The 24,783-nt window shown below is 44.1% G+C and overlaps 1 protein-coding gene across 2 annotated transcripts in view; it reads left to right on the top strand.

The window, feature by feature from the left end:
- Nucleotides 1-7,718: 7,718 nt before the first annotated feature.
- The window catches only part of LOC133462883 (estrogen receptor beta-like), a 71,053-nt gene continuing 53,988 nt past the window's right edge, over nucleotides 7,719-24,783 (top strand). For both annotated transcript variants that reach the window (XM_061744367.1, XM_061744365.1), the window contains exon 1: nucleotides 7,719-7,917. The gene's annotated coding sequence lies outside the window, so the exon portion shown is untranslated. The remainder of the gene's footprint in view (nucleotides 7,918-24,783) is intronic.

Genomic DNA, 24,783 nt, shown 5'->3' with positions numbered 1-24,783 from the left:
CGAAGCAAAGCTTGAAGGCTTACAAAAGTCCTGACGCTTGGTCCGACTTCAAGGCAGGATTTGTTGTAGAAATTAAAAATCCAACATTACCTGATACAAAATGGGAACCGCAAATCCACGTTTTGGTGCCTGGAATCCAGTTGTTTCTGTGAATTGCAGCGATCCATTTGTCTCTCTTAAGCTTATTTCTCATGCTCAATGGTCAAAAGATCATCCTTTCGATAGTCAATGGCTGGACTCAGAGCAAGTGTTTTGTAATGAACTAGAAATCTCAGAGTTACCATTCATTAGTCAAAGTATCAAACATCATCAATGTTTCAAAAGCATTAATATTAGCACAACTTTATCAGCTTGGTGGGAATTTCTTAAAATAGCTAAAATTTCACTTTTTCCATGTGACCGTACACCCATATGGAACAACCCAGACATCGTGAAAAATGATAAAAAGATGGTTAACTTCGTTCAATGGAGGGATCAAGGAATACGGTACTTACAGCACGTAATTGTAGGAGGACAGTTTGTACCTTTCAATACACTTATTGTTCAATACGGAGTTAGCAGGAATACATTTTTAGAGTATCAACAACTTAAGGCAATAATAAATAAAACATACAAAATTAGCCAATTAGATTTACAACTTCCCGCTAAGATAATAGATTTATTGAATCTAAGCACTTTAAAGTTGTTATCAAAACTCTACAGGTTAGTGTCTAAACTGGACGATTCAGTCTCTCTCCCGATCTCCAAATGGGAGGCGGATCTCTCTCTGAATACTGACCAGTTTTCTTGGTCACAAATATGCTTAAATACTTTTACTATGACTAAAAACCCAAACCTACAACTTATACAGTACAAAGTTCTTCATAGAATACATTATACTGGACAAAGGATGTTCCAGATGGGCTTTGTCACCTCTAATATCTGTTCACAGTGCACAGAGAACACCCCAGATAATTATATGCATGCTTTATGGTTCTGTACACCGGTACAGAGGTTCTGGAAGGAGATTTGCGAGGATTTATCCACATGGATCAACCACAGAATCCCAGTGTGCCCCACGGTATGTATATTAGGTCACCTGGGAGACACTCAAATAGATCCTAATTGGACACACCGGGTTCTCACTGCCTTATGTATCGCAAAGAAAACCATTCTAGTAAATTGGAAACAAAAATCCAGTTTATGTATCAACCATTTTAGGAATCTTTTATCAGATCATATTAGTAGTGAGATAATGTCTGCCTCCACTGAACAACATTCGGCTGAATTGCACTCTCTGTGGTCCCCGTTTATTGGCTTCGTTACCTAGTGGGGGCGGGGGGGTGGTGATCTCGTAGCCCTTGGGGTTGGGGGTCGGCTTGGGGGGTCTGGGGCGCGGGCCTCTGGTGGCCCCTGGGGGGCGGTGGGGGGGGCCGCGGGGCCCTGTCCCTAGCCGGTGGGGGCCTTGGGGGCCTATGGGGGGGGTTGCCTCATGGCGGTGGGGGGGGTGGCTGGGGAGGGCTCGGGCGGGGGGCTGTGGCTAGGGCGTCTCCGGGCCTCCCGGGGGGGGGCTGTCCGCCGGGGTGGCCTCGGGGGGGGGGGGGGTGGGGCCGGGTCCGGGGAGCGGGCCTCCCCTGACCGGGGGGTGCACGGGCGGGCGCGACGGCGGGGTGGCACCATTCCCAGGTATCTATGTCTTATGTTAAAAAAAAAAAAAAAAAAAGCTTATTTCTCAGCAGTCTGTAAATCGATAACTCTGATTTCTTGCTAAATCTATGAGTATAGTTGATCGCACAACAGCTCTTTCCCATTTTAGATGTTTTCCAGTTCTCAAACTTAAAGTTTACGCTGCCACTCAGTCTTTCTGACACTCAGTCTTTCTGACACTCAGTCTTTCTGACACTCAGTCTTTCTGCCACTCAGTGGGCGTAACTCGCTGTGACGTCATGCGCATTCCCTATATCGTTGAATATAGGATTTAGAATATCACCAGATTAAATCCTAAGCGATGAAATCAGCTCTCAAACACACAGTGTTCATTGCTGCAACATTTAAAAGCAAAATGACCGTATAAAAAAGACGACTGAGCAAAACACTGTAAGAGACCACTGAGCTGTGGTTATTCTGCTCAAAAGTGATCACATTAATAATGCTTGACAGAATTAATATGTATGAACCTGCATCGTGGGCGGGAGTCCTCTGTGCTCTCTGCAGCGTGGGCCTGAGGGTTCTCTCCCCTGGCTCGTGCTGGAGTCCATGCATTTACGCTGCAGCTGTGATTGTGATATTTGTGATATTTGGCACGCCTGCCAGCCTGGGATTGAGTTGTGGCCCCCGGACAGGCAGCTGGGCTTCTGGGTAAACACGGGTCTCCGTCATGGTGTTTTCTCTCTGCTTCTTCTGTGCTAAGCCAATTGACCCAGCTCCTTATTTTCTCTTTATCTTTGATCTCACATGTTTTATCCCTGATGGGTATTAGGGGTGGAGGGGGAAGGGGTTGGGTGGTGGCAACAGTTTTATTCAACACTTTGCTGGATTTGGTTGAATGAAACAAAGTATTTAAATATGTTTTGATGGTTGGACGGATGGATGGATGGATGGATGGATGGATGGATGGATGGATGGATGGATGGATGGATGGATGGATGGATGGACGGACGGACGGACGGATGGATGGATGGATGGATGGATGGACGGACGGATTGATTGAGGGATGGACAGATGGATGGATGGATGGACCGATGGACAGGTGGACGGATGGATGGAAGTTGGATGGATGGATGGATGGATGGTTAGATGGATGGATAGATAAATGGATGGATGGATTGATGGATGGATGGACAGACGGATGGATGGTTAGATGGATGGATGGATAGATGGATTGATGGATAAATGGATGGATGGATGGATGGATGGATAAATGGATGGATGGATGGATGGTTAGATGGACGGATGGATGGTTATATGGACGGATGGATAATGGATGGATGGATTGATGGATGGATGGACGGACGGATGAATGGTTAGATGGATGGATGGATGGACGGATGGATGGATGGACGGATGGATGGACAGACCGACGGACAGATAGACTTTATTAATCCCATGAGCAAAAATGTTTTGGAAAATGAAATAATAATGTAGTACTAATGCAATCAGTATAGTAGGCTAGTTTTAGATTTTTGACCACACCGTACGTCAGCACGCTGGTCCATTCCACCGCTAGTTAGCATGTTGCCAACTTGCTGCAGGATGCAACACAAACCATGATATTTTAACTTAAACTCACAGCATGGTATCAGGTTATTGACAATTCAACTGACTGAAAACTAGAAACAGAGATTAGCCTCAAGATTCAGCAGCGGCCTTTTTATCATGGCTGCTTGATTAGAAACTGTTAATCGGAAGATAATTCCAGGGTGGTGACGTACGCTGTAAACCCAAACAATAAAGATTTGATGAAGGAAATGAGTTGCTGTGGCTACAATGGAAATGAAAACTAGGCTACAATTTTGAGACATAGCTTTTAGTGTCAGTGCAGCTCATGTGATATCACCAGCTCCCTCTGGTACCTGCACACCTCCTGCACACCTCCTATACACCTCCTGCACACCTCCTGCACACCTCCTATACACCTCCTGCACATCTCCTATACACCTCCTGTACACCTCCTATACACCTCCTACATAACTCCTGTACATCTCTTGCACACCTTCTGCACACCTCCTGCACACCTCCTATACACCTCCAATACACCTCCTGTACACCTCCTGTACACCCCCTATACACCTCCAATACACCTCCTGTACACCTCCTATACACCTCCTGCACACCTCCTGTACACCTTCTGTACACCTCCTACACACTTCCTGCACACCTCCTGTACACCTTCTGTACACCTCCTACACACCTCCTGCACACCTCCTATACACCTCCTGTACACCTCCTGCACACCTCCTATACACCTCCTGCACACCTCCTGTACACTTCCTGTACACCTCCTGTACACCTCCTGCACACCTCCTTTACACCTCCCATACACATCCTGCACACCTCCTGTACACCTCCTGTACACCTCCTGCACAACTCCTGCACACCTCCTGTACACCTCCTATACACCTCCTGTACACCTCCTGCACACCTCCTGCACAACTCCTGCACATCTCCTATACACCTCCTGCACACCTCCTGTACACCTCCTAGAAACCTCCTGTACACCTCCTGTACATCTCCTGTACACCTCCTAGACACCTCCTGTACACCTCCTGTACATCTCCTGTACACCTCCTGCACACCTCCTACACACCCCCTGTACACCTCCTATACACCTCCTACACACCTCCTATACACCTCCTACACACCTCCTACACACCTCCTGTACACCTCCTGCACACCTCCTACACACCCCCTGTACACCTCCTACACACCCCTTGTACACCTCCTATACACCTCCTACACACCTCCTATACACCTCCTATACACCTCCTACACACCTCCTGTACACCTCCTGCACACCTCCTACACACCCCCTGTACACCTCCTATACACCTCCTACACACCTCCTATACACCTCCTACACACCTCCTGTACACCTCCTGCACACATCCAATACACCTCCTATACACCTCCTATACACCTCCTGCACACCTCCTGTACACCTCCTAGAAACCTCCTGTACACCTCCTGTACACCTCCTAGACACCTCCTGTACATCTCCTGTACACCTCCTATACACCTCCTAGACACCTCATGTACACCTCCTGCACACCTCCTGTACACCTCCTACACACCTCCTGCACACCTCCTACACACCTCCTGCACACCTCCTATCACACCTCCTGTACACCTCCTGTACACCTCCTACACACCTCCTGCACACCTCCTACACACCTCCTGCACACCTCCTATACACCTCCTGTACACCTCCTACACACCTCCTGCACACCTCCTGCACACCTCCTGCACACATCCAATACACCTCCTGTACACCTCCTATACACCTCCTATACACCTCCTATACACCTCCTGCACACCTCCTATACACCTCCTGTACACCGGGTGGTTCACATCCACATGGATGGTTTAGCGAAACAGTTACAGTATTTTTTAGTTTCCTTGTATCATTCAGCTCCATCCTATTGTTACTGGGCAGCATTAACTGCATGGAATTTAGTAAAAGAACCATACCAGTTTGAGTTGCCCTTTTGGCCCCTTCTAATGGCTTTTATATCTACTTTAAAAATGTCAAACAAGTTGGAATTCAGCTATTTGATCTTATATCATTTGGAAAAATCCTCCTGGCCACGTCGGCCACATGGAGATTGGAGGTCAGTAGATTGATGAAATGATGCTGCGTGACCTCATACATCTCTCTGGTTAAAGCTTTACCTGAAAGATGAAAATCATCATCGGTACAGTTCTGAATGGTGTTTAAAACATCAGTTTATTGTTTCATGTGTTTTTTTTTTCATAAAGCGACATCCACACAAAAAAGATTAATAGCACCAAGGTGCTTTTTTGGTCAAAACTGGCAGCTCAAAATGCAAACAACATACAACAAAACTTACAGTGGGGCAAAGAAGTATTTAGTCAGACAGTTGTGGGAGAATAGTTACGTCATTGTGAATTAAAAGTTGCATTCCGTATTGAACCAATACGGACATATATTATGCTCTTATTTATTGATGTCATAATATACAGGTGAAGGTCGGAAAATTTGAATATATTGCAAAACTTCATTTGTAGTAAATTCAACTAAAGGTGAAACAAATATATTATTTCCCACTACATTCAAAGTGAGATATTTCAAGCCTTTATTTGTTATAATTTTGATGATTATGGCTCACAGTTTATTTATTTTATTTATCCTTTATTTATCCAGGAAAGTCCCATTGAGATACAATATCTCTTCTGCCAGGGAGTCCTGGTCAAGAAAGCAGCAGAAAAATAATTTATGTATATATGTATATATAGTTTATGAAAACCCCAAATAAAAAATCTAAAAAAATGTGAATGTTTTATGAAATCAATAAAGAATTCATACATAAAAAATATAACAAATAAAGGTTTAACATATCTTGCTTTGCATGTAAGACAGTGAGACTTTGTAATATATTAGTTTCACCTTTTAAGTTGAATTATTGAAATAAATTAACTTTTACATCATATTCTAATTTTCCGACCTTCACCTCTGGGCTATATTTATATTTACCATAGGAGCATATGGATATTTCAGTTGCTATATGGTTGGCTGTCTGTACAGTCATGCAAGTCCAATGCTATTAAAGCACTTTAAATCAAAGCATTTTGTTTTTTCATATAAAATAAATAAATTTCTATGAAGTTTAGAAGTTTTAGAGATGTCCCTTTTTTTTGGTTCCTGCGCTGCTGAAATCGGGGCGTCCCTTGTTTCTATTTCTGAAAAGTGGCAACCCTATCTCTGGACAGGTCACCAGTCGCCATACTCACACTCTTCAATTTTATACAATTTTCTTATTTTCTATTTGTTTATTATTCTATGTATCTTATTATCTATTTATCTTATTTTGATGGGCACTGCTTTCTCCGCAGAAGCCCTCTCGCCGGTTTTATGGTTTAATGTGGTTGTAATCAGTACTGGAGTTGAGGGGGGATGAGGGGGGATGGCATTCCCCCTGAAATAAAAACGGTCCAAATCATCCCCCCTGTAAAACTTCCATCCCCCCTTTCCATCCCTTATGTCATTTCATCAATGAATGTGGTTTTACTGCTATTTCAACATTTAGAGTCATCACCAGAAAAATAACACCGGAAAAATAACTTATTTGACAATATTCACCTGTTTCAAGTAAATTTTCACTTGAAATAAGTAGAAAAATCTGCCAGTGGGACAAGATTTATCTTCTTATTGCAAGCAAAAAAATATTTTTCCACTGGCAGATTTTTCTACTTATTTTAAGTGAAAATCTACTTGAAACAGGTGAAAATTGTAGTTTTTTCCAGTGATGAGTCTTGTTTTAAGTGTAATGAGATTTTTTTACTAAAATTAGACATTTTAACTAGAAATAAGACAAATATTCTTGTTAAGATTGTGAGTTTTTGCAGTGATCCATGTTACTTATCCTGTGAAGGACAGAGTCACATTGATAAGTTCAGAAAAGTGTTTTTTATTGTTGTGTTTTGATGTATTTGATGTAAGCCCAGTGGATATTTAAAGCTTACAGAAGGCTGCATTTAACTGCTGCTATGTCATTCCTGCAGTATTTCTGCAGGTGTTTTGGTCACTGCTATTATTTGTAATATATTATATTATTTGTAATCAGCACAAATTATCTGTCCCCATATGATCAAATCCACCATCCCCCTGATTTATTTTTACAACTCGAGTACTGGGTGTAATGATTAACTGAACTACCAGGTGAGGACAGCAGGGTGGAACACAGCAGGAACACACCGCTCCATGTCACGTCTGCGTGTGTCGGGCTGCTGCTTTTCTTTGTCTTCTTCTAAAACTATTGATTCAAAACTAAACGTTTGAGGATAAATTACTTTCTTTTTGGGCGACCTTCAGTAGTATCTTGGAGTGAAGGCTGATTTATGGTTCCGCGTTACACCAACGCAGAGCCTACGGCGTACCCTACGGCGTACACTCTGCGTCGAATTAACGCCGGACCATAAATCAGGCTTGAGCGGGGCGGGCCTGCAGGGGGCGTGGCCGGTGACGTCACACCCCGAGCGCACTGATCCCGCCGCGCCAGGAATCATGAACTTGGATCACTAATTTGCAGGAATAAGCGCCGGTGCGTGAGAGATGCGCCTTCATAGTTTGACTTTAAGAGGTTTATTCTCATGTTTTTGTTGATTCATTAACTCCTTTATAGCTGCAAAACGGCTTCAACTCGTGGAAGCAACAGCAGCTGATCTCTCCATCTGATCCCGCATCTGCACACTGAGAGAGAGGTTAGTGTCCCTTCCATCCCGGGAGGAAAAGCTGGAAAAGCCGCAGTTTGGGGGGGATCTCCTGTTCCCACATCTGCAGGTGCTTTTCCAGACTACATAGTGATCGTAATCCCTCCCAGCAGCGGGTTTGAGCGGCTGCTGGGAGGGAGGATACTGACCAAGAGCTCTTCTGATCCTGAACAAAACTACCGCGGAAGTTCTTAGAATAAGTCTTTATTCCTGCGTTTTTACATTTTGGATTGACACTGCTGTCAGACACTGTGTAGCCCCTCTTCTTTATATGCTTTATATTTCCCGTACTACACTACTTTTATTTTCATTCCAATGTATATACTGTTTATACTGTAATTATATATTTTTTACTTTTTTTACCCCTCCCCTGCATTTGTGTGTTGAGTGTACTGCTGCTGATGCACAAAGTGAGTTTCCCCATTGAGGGAGAAATAAAGGACAATCTAATCTAATCTAAATTAAGTATATTGATTTAGGATTTATAAGATTGAATGATTGAAATAATGAGACTCTTCCTGTGACTGTTTGCTTTACAAGACACTGCAGGACTTCATCTAGATACTTTATGATTAAGGATCTATCTATAATTCATGTGACCAATGTAGAGTTTTGATACACCATTTAAGTCATTTTGTTTTTAATTTCGACTGATAAGTGAAGTTAAAATGGACAAAAATGTATTTTAAAACGTGAAAAAAAACACTTGCATAAACCTGAGATATCTAGTTCAGTCTGTGGATATTGACCAGCTGAGTTTGGGTTTAAATCTTTGTCCTCTTCTCGTGTCTCGCCCGCTTTTCCAGCCTTGAGGAGGACGGAGGTTTCCACAAGTACATTTGTTGCCTCATTAATACTCAATTATTCATTATCCTTGCACAGCTCAGATAGTCAGTGGTGAATCCCCCCCAGCGGGTGTGACCCTGCTCAGCCGGTGTAACCCTGGCCAGCGGGTGTGACCCTGGTGCATCCCCCCCTGGGTGTGACCCTGCTCAGCCGGTGCAGGGGGACCAGTGTGTGATGGCATCATTGGTTTGGTGCACATGTGCATGTGTAAAACCTCAGGGGGTTTAATTCAGCGTGCTCCTCCTGTTTATACCAGCACTACTGCAGTTTGCTTGGAAGCATTGGTGCTCTAATCTTTTGCCGACTCTTGTGATAGGTTTATCCAGTGGCGCCACCGGGGGGGGACAGGGGTGACCATGGCCCCCCCTACAAATTTGCTGGCCACCTCACTTCAATAATAATAATAATAATAATAATAATAATAATTAAAAAAAAAAACACTTGCCGGTCACATGGATTCTAGCATCAATTATGCGTTTCATCCCAAATCATTTGAGCAAGTACAGGACTGTCTCAGAAAATTAGAATATTGTGATAAAGTCTTTTATTTTCTGTAATGCAAAAATGTCATACATTCTGGATTCATTACAAATCAACTGAAATATTGCAAGCCTTTTATTATTTTAATATTGCTGATCATGGCTTACAGCTTAAGAAAACTCAAATATCCTATCTCAAAAAGTGTGACTATTCTGGGAATCTTAATCTTAAACTGTAAACCATAATCAGCAATATTAAAATAATAAAAGGCTTGCAATATTTCAGTTGATTTGTAATGAATCCAGAATGTATGACATTTTTGTTTTTTTAATTAAATTACAGAAAATAAAGAACTTTATCACAATATTCTAATTTTCTGAGACAGTCCTGTATTTCTGAGCCTAATAATAAAAAAAATATATATATTAATACAATAAATATGTGATATATTAAAATATATATGATATATATTATATATTTAAAATGCATATATATATATATATATATATATATATATATATATATATATATATATATATATATATATATATATATATATATATATATATATATATATATATGTGTGTGTGTAAAAGAAAAAAAAGTATTTCTGAGCCTGTATACTACCACAGTATAATAACATCCTGTAATGATAGCTTTTAGTTTCGGTGTCCACCCCAAGAATTGAAGTGGCCCTATATGGCCCCCCCTAGGAAACATTTTTATCATGTCAAAGAATGAAAAAAGAAGAATATAAACCAACAGAAACTTATCTGCTCCTGCTCTGGAGGCTCTGCACTGGGAGTCCCTGTGGTTGTAGAACCGGCCGCCCCCCCACCACACCCCCCACACCCCCCACACCCCCTACAGCCTTGAGACTGCTCGTGGTGTAATTATAATCTGTTTGGTGCTGTAAATACCAGATTCCTGCTCCACTGGTGAATAACTGAAGTGTGGAGGAGTGAACGGTATGCGTGTGTGCGGAGGGGAGGATGATGGAGGGAAGTCCTGCCCGTTACCAGACTTCCAGCACGACCCCTTTTTCCGTTTTTTTTTTGTTTTTTCTTGTCGTCTTTGAAAAGAATTCCTCTGGTCGGCGCCGACAACTCGCCAAGGCCGCCGTGCTCGCTGCTTCCAGTCCCCCCCTCACCCCCATTCAGTCCAGTCCAGCCCAGAGATTGTCCATCACCAGAGATATCTGAGTACAGTATGTGACTAAAACACAGCAGTTTGGAGGCTGGAAAAACAGCTAAAAACAGCTAAAAACAGCTCAGAGTTCTGCCGGTCCCGGCTGCTTTCAGACAGGTACGGAGATCGTCAGATTAATCATCGTTGCTGTGGTTACGTGGAAAAAGTATTTCTCCAATCTCACTGAAATCATTCTCATTACAGATTGTGACTCAACGGGCTACATGCCCGCTAGGTAAAGTGATCAGATGTGGCTTGACATGCAATGGAGCTAAATCTCCATCAGAAATAAACATGGATGCTCAGGAATAGTCTAGGAACAATGACTATGTTTACATGCAGTCAAAATTCGGGTTATTGCTTGTATTCCGGTTACTGAAACATTGGGAATAATCTGTTTCCATGCGTGAGTAAACAGGGTTATCCCTGTATACATGGTGATTAATCATTTGGGATATCTGGATCAAACCAGCGACGCACGGAGAACGTGATGACGCAATTCCCCTCATTTCCGCTTCTTCTTCCTGTATCCAAATCTAAAACAACAACAATTAAAGCTGCTAGCAGCGATGAACGGGCCCTCGCGCGTGCAATTTTCACCAATTAAGGTCAAGGACTCAAAACCAAGTACGATGACACCACCCACGACTCTTTATATCAAACCATTCAAAAGTTATGGCCGAAAACAGGAACTATGAAATATCGACCAATCAGAAGAAGGGGCGGGGCTAATTCAGGCCAATGAAGGTCAAGGACTCAATACCGAGTCCGATGACACCACCCACGACTCTTTATGTCAAACCATTCAAAAGTTATGGCAGAGAAAAGTTTTCTAGGGGGCGCTGTTGAGCCGTTAGCCCACGCCCATTAATGCAAACCATGAAATATCAAAATTATCGCCAGGCCTGGCTTGCGTGCAAAATTTGGTGACTTTTGGGGAAATATGGACCAATCAGATGAAGGGTGGGCACGCTTTTTGGCGTCTAGCGTCGCCACGGTAACACTTTTGAAAGAGAAAAGTAATACGTGTAGTCGCAAGATGGAGACGCACATTTTGATGTATAACACACCTGGGTGCACGTTACGGTTCGGGCTCTGAAGCGGCTGAAGAAATGGCATAAATTTTGCCAAAATGACACGATTAATTCAAAATGGCCGACTTCCTGTTGGGTTTCGGCCATGGCGCCAAAAGACTTTTCTTTAAGTCGCGACATGATACAGGTGTGTACCGATTTTTTGTGCATGTACGTCAAACCGTATTGTGGGGCTTGAGGTATGAAGTTTTCTAGGGGGCGCTGTTGAGCCATTTTGCCACGCCCATTAATGCAAACCATTAAATATCACATTTTTCGCCAGGCCTGGCTTGCGTGCAAAATTTGGTGACTTTTGGGGTAAAAAGGCCCTCCTTTCGTCAGAAGAAAGAAAAATAAAATTCCTACAGATACTGTACAATAGGGCCTTGCACTGTCAGTGCTCGGGCCCTAATAACAGAAGCACGGTGGATAATCAACAGCCCAGTAGAAGTCGCCTTTTTCAGCGTCTTCCAGCGGAGCTTGATCTGGTCTGGCGTTCGTACAAATGCTGCTTCGCGCAACTTTTCTCTCACCTTCTTGTAAATCTTCTATCCCGGTACTTTCTACCGTCTACAAATGCAGAAATGTTCATATCCTTCATTACATTTATGAAGTGATTAGTCTCCTCCTGGTCTTGTGTTTCTCCGTGTTTATAAGAACTTCCTGGACTCAAAAGACCAGGATTCCTTGTGAACAGAGCATGTGCAGAAAACAAATTCCTGTTCCATTTGATGGGGATATTCCGTTTGGTGTTTACATGACCCAATATTCGGGTTAGAAAAGGAGGAACCCAGGGGTCATTTTCGGGTTTTTAAAAAACAGAAAAAGAGCAAATTCCGGTTATTTAAAGGGGTTATTGGTGTTTACATGGCTGTGCAAAACCGGGTTATTGCTAATATTCCAGTGAGAAAAGGGTTATTGACTGCACGTAAACGTAGTCAATGGCCCTCAGATTTTGAGATCCCCCCACCCGAGGTTGAACCAACCACAACAATGATTTTGATTATCTTTAGAGTCTCCTATTAGTGAAATTGGGTGTTGTGTTTTTTGATTTTTGGGGAAAATTAGTTTTTTTTGGCTCTTCATTAGAACTATTCCAAACCCTGAAAAGGGGCCAAATTGGGCCAGTTGGAATAGGGGAAACGTGAGAAGAAAAAAAAAGCCCAAAACCTGAGAATGCTCACTCTTTTCTGCATCAAACTCACTGAGGTATGAACTGTCCACCATCACAGAACAGTCAGATTTACTTGAGAAAATAGTGAAATATAGCACTGTAATCATACCTTTAGTTTAGGAAATTGTACTTTTTGGTAATAAGAACATATAGGACTCCTTGCCTTTTCTCTCATTTATCAGAAAAACATAAATCCCTATAAAATGTACTATTACTTAGTTGTCTTGAATGCTATTGAATACTAACCAGTGGTTTTATGGAGATATCTGGTACAGTTCTCTTTAGATTTATTAAAACTGAAGTGGTCTTCAGCGTAGCTCAACGCTGGGATCTATATTCGCTTTCTGCTGCTTTTTCAATCTGGGTTTTGGGGGAAAACTGGAGCACGTTTTCCGGCTCCAGTGCTTCCGTTGCTCCTTCTGCCAAAGACGAGGAGGAAGGGAAGACGAGTGGGAGCAGCGTTTGTGATTGATGCGCATTGGTGAATTTACTTGAAATGGCTCCAGAGGAAGTGAGGACGACACGTCGGCGTGGCGGTGGGTTAAAATCCGCCAGATTAGAAGGATTCCATTCCCCTGAAATCTAGACGTCTCAGGTTGAGAAGGGTCGTGTAAATAATCACACGAGCTCAGTCCATTCTGACGGAAGAGATTTACCTCATTCTGACAAGGCCTGTGTTGAACAAATCAATTTTCCGATTCTAATCGATTCTCATATTAATTCCTAAAAATCGATTCATATGTATAAAGATCGATCGAATTTTTGTTTTTTTTGTTTATGCCCAAAAAAGGAATGTTTTGTTGGACACGAGAATAACTAGTGCCATGTTTTTGCCTTTAAATATGTTTAAAGGTATGAAAACATTAAAGTTTTCTGTTATAATTGCATAGATTGTCTATATTTCTTTGCTTTATATACCGTCTTGGGGTTCCATTTGCATAAAATGCTAAAAACAAAATTCTCATAAATGGGAAAAAAATGAAACCGATTTCCGACATGAAAACCAATTTCATGTCTGATTGCTGCCCCGGATCTGTTTGGTAATTCTGACCCACACCATGTTTCTGAAAGCAGTTATATCAGCATTCTTTGATTTGATTTGATTTGATTTGATTTGATTTAATATGTTTATTTGGTCACGTTATAGAAGTCAGTAGTCAATACAAAGTTTTTTGAATGTAGATCAAACAAGGACCAAAAGGTGTAGACTGAAGCCAAAGCTTATTTTGTCTACCCTTTTAACACAATGGCAACGTCCCACTATAGTGCAAGATTTGAAAAAACAAAACAAAATAACTACATGGAAAAAAATAAATATATATGTATATATATATATTAGAAAAAGAAAGAAACAAAGTAAATAAATAAGAAAAATAAATAAATGTTGCTCAAACTGGCCTATCTCGGCTTAACAGCATCAAGATGTTCATATTTACACACGTGCACAAATTCATCCACACACAAAAAACCCACCTATATGCAGTATACATTGCTGTGCATACATACATACATATATATGCACTTATTTATACCTGTATACTATACACATACATACATGTACATACATATACACTCATCTACACATACATGCATACATAAGCATTCATATACATGCACCCTTCCATAGACATAATACACACATCATTCTGTCCATAATTTTGCAATAAATCTACATAACGTGGCTATGCCAATGATTTATAATTATTTATGATCTTGTCTTTATACATATTTTTGAATTTCTTTAATGTATTACACAGTTTCATTTCACTATCAAGGTTATTCCACAGATTGACTCCTTTTACTGAGATGCTTCTCTGTTTCACGGTCGTTCTTGTCTTGGTTTTCATAAACATGCATATTCCTCTCAGTTCATAATGACTGACTCTGCGTTGGGAGCTGATTGGTCCTTACAGCATCTTTAGCTGCCAATACTTGCTGTTGAATCTCAATATAATACTAGTATTAATATGTTGCAGAACTACACAGTCATATAATTCATGCAACAGCTGAAAACACAGTTTTGAGAACACTAACCCAAACCGATATCGGAATCTAATCGAATCAAATGCGGATAATTGATTCTGAATCTTAAGAATCAAATCGATTCTTGACATTTGAATCAATCCCCAGCCCTAATTCTGACTGTTTTGAAATTTTGTAGTCATTTCCTTCGTTGCACAGTCGAACAGTCTCAGAGGAGTAACATTCAGAGGAAAGCAGTGTCATTGAAACCTGTGGTTCCAGCAGGGAGGACGGAATCACCCACCTCCTCCCGCGCTGATCTGTCGGGGCCACGCAGCCTCCTCTCCACAAACACACCGGACACCTCCAGTTCTGATGTCTGAATGGTGCTTTTCCACTAGTACCTACTCAGCCCGACTCCACTCACCTTGCCCTCATTTCTCTTCAATATCCAGATCAGAAGAAAGAAGAAGAAGAAAAGTCTCTTGGCGCCATGGCCGAAACAGAACAGGAAGTCGGCCATTTTCAATTAATCGTGTAATTTTGGCGCAATTTATGCCATTTCTTCAGCCGCTTCTTCACCCGAACCGTAACGTGCACCCAGGTGTGTTATACATCCAAATGTGCATCTCCATCCTGCGACAACGCGCATTACTTTTCTCAGTCAAAAGCGTTACCGTGGCGACGATAGACACCAAAAAGCGCGACCCCGCCTTCTTCTGATTGGTCCATATTTGATAGTTCCTACTTTCTGCCATAACTTTTGTATGGTTTGACATAAAGACTCGTGGGTGGTGTCATCTGACTCGGTATTGAGTACTTCACCTTCATTGGCATGAATTAGCCCCGCCCCTTCTTCTGGTTGGTCGATATATGATAGATCCTATTTTCTGCCATACTGTTGGTACCTGCCCAGTTGGTCATTCTACTCAGGGGCCTCGGTCTCCAGTCCTCGAGGGCCACAGTCATGCATGTTTCAGATGTTTCCCTGGTTCAGCACACCGTGATACAAGGAGCTGTGTCATCAACAGAGCTGTCCAGACCTTGATGACAAGCTGGTGACGACTGTTAATGTGAATCAGGTGTGTTGAAGCAGGTGATGTAGTTGGATGAGTGAGCTCAGCTGATCCATGCCAAAGGTTTGATGAGTCAAAGGTAAAGGATACATTTTTGTGTACAAATAGATCAGGGGTGTCCAAAGTCGGTCCTCGAGGGCCGCATTCCTTCATTTTTTAGTTGTTTCCCTGCATCAACACACCTGATTCTAATTAACGGCCGTCACCACCTTGTCATCAAAGTCTGGATAGTTCTATTGATGACCGAGCTCCTTGTATCACGGTTTGATAAAAAAAGGGACACATCTAAAACATGCAGGACACCGGCCCTCGAGCACTGGCTTTGGACACCCCTGAAATAGATGGTCTGCATTGACGTCACTTCCCCACTGGACCAGCCCCCTTACTCTCACTGAGTGGCAAAAACAGCTGCAACTAGTGGAGAAGACGGGATAACAGCTGATTATCAGCTTAAATTAAAGGCAGTTGGACTTGACAATGACCCGTACAGTTACCCCAAGAACCAGTGGTCCATGGACATTAATATTTGGTACAGTTACCCCAAGCAGCACGGTGGCTTAGTGGTTAGCACTGTTGCCTCACAGCAAGAAGGTCCCCGGTTCGACTCCCAGGCCCGGCAGGGGCCTTTCTGTGTGGAGTTTGCATGTTCTCCCCGTGCTTGCGTGGGTTTTCTCCGGGTACTCCGGCTTCCTCCCACAGTCCAAAAACATGCATATTAGGTTAATTGATGATTCTAAATTGCCCGTAGGTGTGAGCGTGAGTGTGATTGTGAGCATGGTTTGTGTGTCTATATGTGGCCCTGTGATGGACTGGTGACCTGTCCAGGGTGTAACCCCTGCCTCTCACCTAAAATGAGCTGGGATAGGCTCCAGCAGACCCCCGTGACCCCGCAAGGGATAAAGCGGGTAAGATAATGGATGGATGGATGGACAGTTACCCCAAGAACCAGTGGTCCATGGACATTAATATTTGGTACAGTTACCCCAAGAACCAGTGGTCCATGGACATTAATATTTGGTACAGTTACCCCAAGAACCAGTGGTCCATGGACATTAATATTTGGTACAGTTACCAAGAACCAGTGGTCCATGGACATTAATATTTGGTACAGTTACCAAGAACCAGTGGTCCATGGACATTAGGGGTGTAACGATACACTAATCTCACGATACGGTTCGATACACGATATTGAGGTCACGATAACGATACGATACGATATAGCTGTATTTTCTTAACATTTTTTAACAAGACGAAATTGTCTTTTATTTGAAAGACACAAAATACAAAATAATGCTGTGCGTTTGCCCAATTGTTACAGTTTGTAATGCTTTATAACTGTTTAAGTTTTAAAGAGAAAGCCAGGCCAACCATTTTCCACAAACTGAACTAAAAGTAAATGTCAGGTTTGCATTATGCATCTTCAGTTTCATACAAGTACAAATATTTTACCACAAACTGAATAGTTTCTCTCATGTATGACTTGACTTTTTTCTTTTCCAGAAATTTAACAACTAAAATAAAATAAATACATACAATTTTACATCATAAAACAGATTGATTCATGCTCACCTTATAAGTGTAAGAGGAGATTTATTTTTGTTAAGAAGGTTATTTTGGTAATTCAGGGTTCATTATTTTATAAATCTATTCTTTATATTCTGATGTAAATCAGGGACTATAATGACACTAGTCAGTTTATCTGTAGTGATTAGTCTGTTTTAGATTGGGCGGAGTGATACGCCACAGTACGGCACTAGGTGCTGTGTTGATGTTCTAAAATCCTACACTGTTGAGGGACATTAAAGTACACTGGAACTCATCAAAAGTTGTCCCCGTGTTTATCCTACTCACGACCCCAAAAAGGTTTAATTTAATAAGGTAAGGCTTAACTCTACACCAGCCTTACATAAGTAAAAGTTCAGACCTCAAAACAGGACTGCAAAGCGGGACTAGTTTCTTCTGAGCGGAGGAAGATTTTGGTCCGCGCGGTCCGGCCGTGGTCGCGGTCGGGTGCACGTTACTAGTCAACACATTAGATTAATATTAATAACCCAATATCGCGATACACTTTGTCACCTCCACGACACGTATTGTGACGTTTTTGTATCGCGAAATTTCGTGGCACGATATATTGTTACACCCCTAATGGACATTAATATTTGGTACAGTTACCAAGAACCAGTGGTCCATGGACATTAATATTTGGTACAGTTACCAAGAACCAGTGGTCCATGGACATTAATATTTGGTACAGTTACCAAGAACCAGTGGTCCATGGACATTAATATTTGGTACAGTTACCAAGAACCAGTGGTCCATGGACATTAATATTTGGTACAGTTACCAAGAACCAGTGGTCCATGGACATTAATATTTGGCCACAAATCCAGTTTCCTGATCTTTATATGTACTTAATTTCTACGCCGGGGAAATACACGAAGCAAAGCTTGAAGGCATACAAAAGTCTTGATGCTTGGTCCTACTTGGTCCTACTTGGTCCGACTTCAAGGCAGGATTTGTTGGTGAAATTAAAATGATGAGGACACCGAACTTTATGATTTGACCGTTTAACGTTAGCTACCCAAAAATCCAACATTACCTGATACAAAATGGGAACCGCAAATCCACGTTTCGGTGCCTGGAATCCAGTTGTTTCTGTGAATTGCAGCGATCCATTTGTCTCTCTTAAGCTTATTTTTCGGCAGTCTGTAAAACGATAACTCCGATTTCTTGCTAAATTTATGAATACAGTCGATGCTCTTTCCCATTTTAGATGTTTTCCAGTGCTCAAACTGAAGTCTGTCTTTCTGCCACTCAGTCTTTCTGCCACTCAGTGGGCGTAACCCGCTGCGAAGAAGCATCTGTGATGTCATGCGCATTCCCTCTATTGATTCCATGATCATTTTTTTTCTAAAGTTAGTTGTTTATGCTCAATGCTTTCATTAAAAAGCATTTCATTCAGATATTAAAATGCACCAATTTCAGTAACAAACTACGAGAATTTGGGTGATCTTGATCTTGAAGTCCTGACTGGTAGTGCGTATATGTTTATATGCACAGTCAATGTGATTATGATATACTGAAAATCAAACAACAGTCATTTACCCTAAGTGGGGTATTTGTGTGTTATTAACGCCTCAAAAGGCTTGAGATGACATGAACGGCTTTCAGAGGATATGGTATGTTTTTTGGACTACAGTGCAATAATAGATGGTACAGACGTCTCTGGCAGGAGATGGAGAGGCTGCAGGGACTGGTGACAGGTAAAACGACTCCACATCCCGACAGCTGTAATCAGCCTGTCCATTCTGCTGAAACCGCCCATCGTTCCGCTCCTCTCAGAGCCCCAAGCAGCTCGGTCCAGGTCCTCTTGCTCCCGTCATCCGTCGACCTCTTCAATTCAGGACGGCTCCTCTCCTCCAGCAGCTCCTTGTTGGCTTTGTGAGACGGAGAGAATGGAGGAATAGAGGCCGGCTAATGGTTTTGCTGGAGGTCTTTGTGCTTCGGTATGTGCTGCTGGCTGACAACCTTGTTCTGAAGGGAGGAAGGTTTATGCTCCTTTCATACACAAGAAATAAACATGGTCCTAATATAGATGTTTGAGAAATGTGCTTCCTGGAGAAATACATGGTATTGTCATTCACTGACAGGTCTCGTGATATTCCTTTTTGCTGAAATACGCTTTGTGAGAGTGTAATAGCAATGTGTGATCTCTGCAAATTGATGTATTGAGACAGATATTTGTGCCTTAAAAGATATTTGTGCTTTATCTCATGGACTGTCTTCCAGTCATGGTCCAGCATAAATTACATTTGTAATTATTATTACTATTATTATTATTATTAGGGCCCGAAGGCCCTATTGTATCTGTAGGAATTTTCCTTGTTTTTTTCCTTCTTCCGACAAAATAAGGGCCTTTTTTCCCCCTAAACGTGCCCCAAAAGTCACCAAATTCGGCATGCAAGCCAGGCCTGGCGAAAAATTTGATATTTAATGGTTTGCATTAATGGGCGTGGCAAAATGGCTCAACAGCGCCCCCTAGAAAACTTTGTGCCTCAAGCCCCACAAAACGGTTTAACGTACACAAAAATCGGTACACACCTGTATCATGTCGCAACTTAAAGAAAAGTCTCCTGACGCCATGGCCGAAACCGAACAGGAAGTCGGCCATTTTGAATTAATCATGTAATTTTGGCGCAATTAATGCAATTCCTTCGGCCACTTCTTCGCCCGAACCGTAACGTGCACTAGTGATGCACCGATTGTTCGGTAACCGAAATTGTTCGGCCGAAAATGGCAAAAAACCACTTTCGGTGTTCGGTGGAATAAGTGGGAAAAAAACTGAACAATTAATAACGCCGTTGTAATATAAGGAGACTGGCCGCTCCGTAACTGTTGCTCACTCACTCATCTCACTCATCTTCTCCCGCTTATCCGTTACCGGGTCGCGGGGGCAGCAGCCTCAGCAGGGATGCCCAGACTTCCCTCACCCCAGACACCTCCTCCAGCTCTTCCGGGGGGAGTCCGAGGCGTTCCCAGGCCAGCCGAGAGACATAGTCTCTCCAGCGTGTCCTGGGTCTTCCCCGGGGTCTCCTCCCGGTGGGACATGCCTGGAACACCTCCCTAGGGAGGCGTCCAGGAGGCATCCGGTACAGATGCCCAAGCCACCTCAGCTGACTCCTCTCAATGTGGAGGAGTAGCGGCTCGACTCCGAGCTCCTCCCGGGTGACCAAACTCCTCACCCTCTCTCTAAGGGAGCGTCCAGCCACCCTGCGGAGGAAACTCATCTCGGCCGCTTGTATCCGCGATCTTGTCCTTTCGGTCACTACCCAAAGTTCATGACCATAGGTGAGGGTAGGGGCGTAGATTGACCGGTAAATCGAGAGCTTCGCCTTTCGACTCAGCTCCCTCTTTACCACGACGGTCCAGTACATCGACCGCATTACTGCGGACGCTGCACCGATCCGCCTGTCAATCTCACGCTCCATTGTTCCCTCACTCGTGAACAAGATCCCGAGATACTTGAACTCCTCCACCTGAGGCAGGACTTCTCCACCCACCCGGAGAAGGCATGCCACCCTTTTCCGGTCGAGAACCATGGCCTCGGTCTTGGAGGTGCTGATTCTCATCCCTGCCGCGTCGCACTCGGCCGCAAACCGCCCCAGCACATGCTGGAGGTCCCGGTCTGATGAAGCCAACAGGACAACATCATCTGCAAAAAGCAGAGATGAAATCCTGAGGTTCCCAAACCGGATCCCCTCCGGCCCCTGGCTGCGCCTAGAAATCCTGTCCATAAAAATTATGAACAGGACCGGTGACAAAGGGCAGCCCTGCCGGAGTCCAACATGCACCGGGAACAAGTCTGACTTACTGCCGGCAATGCGAACCAGACTCCTGCTTCGATCATACAGAGACCGGACAGCCCTTAGTAGAGGGCCCCGGACTCCATACTCACTCAGCACCCCCCACAGAATGGCACGAGGGACACGGTCAAATGCCTTCTCCAGATCCACAAAACACATGTAGACTGGTTGGGCAAATTCCCATGAACCCTCGAGCACCCTGCGGAGGGTATAGAGCTGGTCCAGTGTTCCACGACCGGGACGAAAACCGCATTGTTCCTCCTGAATCCGAGGTTCGACTATCGGCCGTAATCTCCTCTCCAGTACCCTGGCGTAGACTTTCCCCGGGAGGCTGAGAAGTGTGATCCCCCTGTAGTTGGAACACACTCTCCGGTCCCCCTTTTTAAACAGAGGGACCACCACCCCGGTTTGCCACCCCAGCGGTACTGTCCCCTTCCTCCATGCAATGTCGCACAGGCGTGTCAGCCAAGACAGCCCTACGACATCCAGAGACTTGAGGTACTCAGGGCGAATCTCATCCACCCCCGGTGCCCGGCCACCGAGGAGCTTACGAACCACCTCGGTGACCTCGGCTTGGGTGATGGATGAGCACGCCTCCGAGCCCCAACCCTCTGCTTCCTCAGTGGAAGGCATGTCAGTCGGGTTAAGGAGATCCTCAAAGTATTCCTTCCACCGTCCGACAATGTCCCCAGTCGAGGTCAACAGCTCCCCACCAGCACCATAAATGGTGCCGGCAGAGTACTGCTTCCCCCTTCTGAGGCGCCGAACGGTCCTCCAGAATTTCCTCGAGGCCGACCGAAAGTCCTCCTCCATGGCCTCCCCGAACTCCTCCCAGACCCGAGTTTTTGCCTCCAAGACTGCCCGAGCCGCGGCCCGCTTGGCCTGCCGGTACCTATCTACTGCGTCAGGAGTCCCACCGGCCAACATAGCCCGGTAGGACTCCTTCTTCAGTCTGACGGCATCCTGTACTTCCGGTGTCCACCACCGGGTTCTAGGATTGCCGCCACGACAGGCACCGGAGACCTTGCGTCCGCAGCTTCGAGCCGCCGCGTTGACAATGGAGGCAGAGAACATGGTCCACTCGGACTCGATGTCCCCCGCCTCCCCCGGGATCCGAGAGAAGCTCTCCCGGAGGTGGGAGTTGAAGATGTCCCTGACAGAGGGCTCAGCCAGACGTTCCCAACAGACCCTCACAATCCGTTTGGGTCTGCCCGGTCTGTCCAACCTCCTCCTCCGCCAGCGCATCCAACTCACCACCAGGTGGTGATCAGTTGACAGCTCAGCCCCTCTCTTCACCCGAGTGTCCAAGACATGCGGCCGAAGGTCAGATGAAACGACAACAAAGTCGATCATTGACCTCCGGCCTAGGGTGTCCTGGTGCCACGTGCACTGATGGACACCCTTATGCCTGAACATGGTGTTCGTGATGGACAAACTGTGACTCGCACAGAAGTCCAACAACAAAACACCACTCGGGTTCAGATCGGGGAGGCCGTTCCTCCCAATCACGCCTCTCCAGGTATCACTGTCATTGCCCACGTGAGCGTTGAAGTCCCCCAGTAGAACAATGGAGTCCCCAGTTGGAGCACTATCAAGTACTCCTCCCAGGGACTCCAAGAAGGCCGGGTACTCCCCACTGCTGTTTGGCCCGTAGGCACAAACAACAGTGAGAGACCTATCCCCGACCCGAATGCGCAGGGAAGCGACCCTCTCGTTCACCGGGGTGAACTCCAACACATGGCGGCTGAGCTGGGGGGCTATAACCAAGCCCACACCAGCCCGCCGCCTCTCACCCTGGGCAACTCCAGAGTAGTGGAGGGTCCAGCCCCCTTCAAGGAGCTGGGTTCCAGAGCCCAAGCTATGTGTGGAGGTGAGCCCGACTATCTCTAGCCGGTATCTCTCAACCTCACGCACAAGCTCCGGCTCCTTCCCCCCCAGCGAGGTGACATTCCATGTCCCCACTGTGAGGGTTGATGTCCAGGGATTGGGTCGTCGAGGCACCCCGCCACGACTGCTACCCAGCCCACAATGCACCGGCCTGCCATGGTCCTTCCTGCGGGTGGTGGGCCTACTGGAAGCCGTAACTGTTGCGCACCACATAAATAGTTGGCCAACCAAAAACTAACCACATAACGCTCCCGTAATGGTTGCGCAACACATAAATAGTTGGCCAACCAAAAACAAACCACATAACGCTCCCGTAATGGTTGCCCACCACATAAATAGTTGGCCAACCAAAAACTAACCACATAACGCTCCCGTAATGGTTGCGCACCACATAAATAGTTGGCCAACCAAAAACTAACCACATAACGCTCCCGTAATGGTTGCGCACCACATAAATAGTTGGCCAACCAAAAACTAACCACATAACGCTCCCGTAATGGTTGCGCAACACATAAATAGTTGGCCAACCAAAAACTAACCACATAACGCTCCCGTAATGGTTGCGCACCACATAAATAGTTGGCCAACCAAAAACTAACCACATAACGCTCCCGTAATGGTTGCGCAACACATAAATAGTTGGCCAACCAAAAACTAACCACATAAGAATTTAACTAACATTCACCAGCAGGTGGAACCAAAACAACATAAATCAATCTATTACAGGTGCGTTTAGATGACGAAATCAAACGTGGAAGAGCGTGGAGTGAAGTGGTGCGGTGCAAACATGTCAGCAGTGTGGAAGTATTTTAGAGTGGAAAAGAATAATACAAGAATGGCTGTTTGCAATGAATGATCTGCTCAAATATCTAGAGGGGGCACATCTGCAAAGTCTTTCAGCACTACAAGTTTGATTTATAATTTGAAATGATAAAAAATCCTGAGCGCTTTAATGCATTTTTATTTTTTTAAGGCCTATGTTACAATGTTCAGACAGTTAAGCCTAACGTAAGCTCAAAGATGGCCAAAAAAAATGTATTTTGCTAATTTATTTATTTTAAGTTATTGTTCTTTGCTGGTATAATGTCTGCTGGAATATTTAAGAAATGCTGGGAAATTAAAACATTTTACAAATGTTTTCTACCTTGTAATTTTGTAAAAGATTTTTTTCTTTTAAAAGCATGCCTAAATCAAATTTATTTGATTTATGCAATGGTGAAAAAATTGGCAAAATAAATGAAAAACTGCGAAGAACCATGTTCGGTATTGTTCGGTATTCGGCAAAGTGTTTATTATTATTTTCGGTTTCGGTTTCGGCCACAAATTTTCCTTTCGGTGCATCACTAACGTGCACCAGGTGTGTTATACATCAAAATGTGCGGCTCCATTCTGCGACAATACGCATTACTTTTCTCAGTCAAAAGCGTTACCGTGGCGACGATAGACGCCAAAAAGCGCGCCCTTTCATCCCCTTCATCTGATTGGTCCATATTTGATAGTCCCTACTTTCTGCTGTAACTTTTGAATGGTTTGACATAAAGACTTGTGGGTGGTGTCATCGGACTCGGTTTTGAGTACTTCACCTTCATTGGCATGAATTAGCCCCGCCCCCTTCTTCTGATTGGTCGATATTTGATAGTCCCTATTTTCTGCCATAACTTTTGAATGGTTTGATATAGAGAGTCGTGGTTGGTGTCATCCGCTAAACGTCCAGGCCTGAAGAATCTACATCAGTGTTTATCAATCCTGGTACTCGTGGGCCCCTGTCCTGCATGCTTTAGATGTTTCCCTGCACCAACACAGACTTG

This window comes from Cololabis saira, chromosome 16, assembly GCF_033807715.1.
Source record: "Cololabis saira isolate AMF1-May2022 chromosome 16, fColSai1.1, whole genome shotgun sequence".
Lineage (NCBI taxonomy): Eukaryota > Metazoa > Chordata > Actinopteri > Beloniformes > Belonidae > Cololabis > Cololabis saira.
Note: the sequence above shows the minus strand (reverse complement) of the source record. Positions and strands in the feature narration are given on the sequence as shown.